Source organism: Choloepus didactylus, chromosome 6, assembly GCF_015220235.1.
Source record: "Choloepus didactylus isolate mChoDid1 chromosome 6, mChoDid1.pri, whole genome shotgun sequence".
NCBI classification, from domain to species: Eukaryota; Metazoa; Chordata; class Mammalia; order Pilosa; family Megalonychidae; genus Choloepus; species Choloepus didactylus.
In genome coordinates this window covers 26,072,089-26,073,619 of record NC_051312.1, presented here as the reverse complement: position 1 = coordinate 26,073,619, position 1,531 = coordinate 26,072,089, and the positions used below count along the sequence as shown (strand labels likewise).

General features: G+C 39.1%; 1 pseudogene; it reads left to right on the top strand.

Annotated features, from left to right (window-relative positions):
- The first annotated feature begins 282 nt into the window (after positions 1 to 282).
- Positions 283 to 1,247, top strand: LOC119536778 (annotated as a pseudogene).
- Positions 1,248 to 1,531: the final 284 nt, after the last annotated feature.

The window sequence follows — 1,531 nt, the reverse complement described above, 5'->3', positions numbered from 1 at the left end:
GGAGGATAAATTAGATAAAACATACAAGGTGAAACACAATGTAGAGTGGGCATCACAACTGAGATCTTAAGACAGCAGCACAGAACTGGTTCCCCAGTTATCCAGAAAGGAGTAACTCCCAGTTTACCATGAACACATCTCACCTTGAGACAAGTAGTTGTGTCAATTGGGTTCTTAATGTTCTAAAATGGCAAATGATGAGAAGAAGGGCATGATGATATATTAAGTCATGATGTACTCATTGGTCTTTTCAAAGAAAAGAACTCCAGAAATCCAAAGTCAATGGAAGAGAAAAATTTCACCAAACTGCAGGAGTTCATTCTTTTAGGGTTCACAGCCGACTTGCAGTTACAAAGAATACTTTTTTTGATCTTTCTCATAATTTATGTCTTCTGTCTCCTGGGGATTATTACCATGATTTTTCTGGTTTGTGCTGATTCTCAACTCCACACACCCATGTATTTTTTTATTGGGAGTCTGTCATTCCTGGACCTCTGGTATTCTTCTGTCTTTGCCCCCAAAATCCTGATGATCTGCATCTCTGAAGAAAAAAGCATCTCCTTTGCTGGCTGCTTGGCTCAGTTCCTCTTCACTGGTGGACTTGGTTTTAGTGAGTGTTACTTGTTGGCTGCCATGGCCTATGACTGCTATGTCACCATCACCAACCCATGCTTTATTCCCAGGCAATGTCCCCAAGGTTATGTGCCAGTCTTGTTGCAGCTTCATACTTTGGTGGCTTTCTTAACTCTATTATCATCACTAGCAAAACATGTACCCTGAACTTCTGTGGCAACAATGTCATCAATGATTTCTTCTGTGATCTGCCCCCTCTAGTGAAGCTGGCATGTGATGTGAAGGAGAGCTACCAGGCTGTGCTCTATTTCATACTGGCCTTCAACATCATCACTTCCACTGTACTCATTCTTGCCTCCTATCTCTTCATCATTGCTGCCATTTTGAATATCCACTCTACCCAAGGCTGTCTAAAGGCTTTTTCCACCTGTGGGTCTCATCTGACAGCTGTCACCTTGTACTATGGTTCAATTCTCTTCATTTACTCTAGACCAATCACTAGCCATGCCCTGGAGTGGGATAAAGTGGTGTCCATGTTCTATACTGTGGTGATTCCAATGTTGAACACTTTGATCTATAGCTTAAGAAATAAAGATGTGAAAGAAGCCCTGAGGAAAACACTGGACAGAGCCAAGTTATCTCAACTGAAAATACTTGGTAAACAATGGTTCTAATTTTACAAATTTTCTCCATGTCATTGTAATCGTTTGGAACTCTCAAAAACAAATAAAACTATTGGGTAGGGAATAACTAGATACTGTGGGAAAAGCACCTTTTTTTTGTATTTATAAGCTGTGTACTAATGTATTTAAGTGTGTTTTAAATATATTGTAGGATAAATAAGCCTGTGTTTTAAAAAAAACTGCTTTCTGCTTGCTTGGGACATAGTCGATAGAAGTGTTCAATTTTGATATTACTAAAAGAAAAGCTGAAATTATTTTTATTTCCACTTGACAGT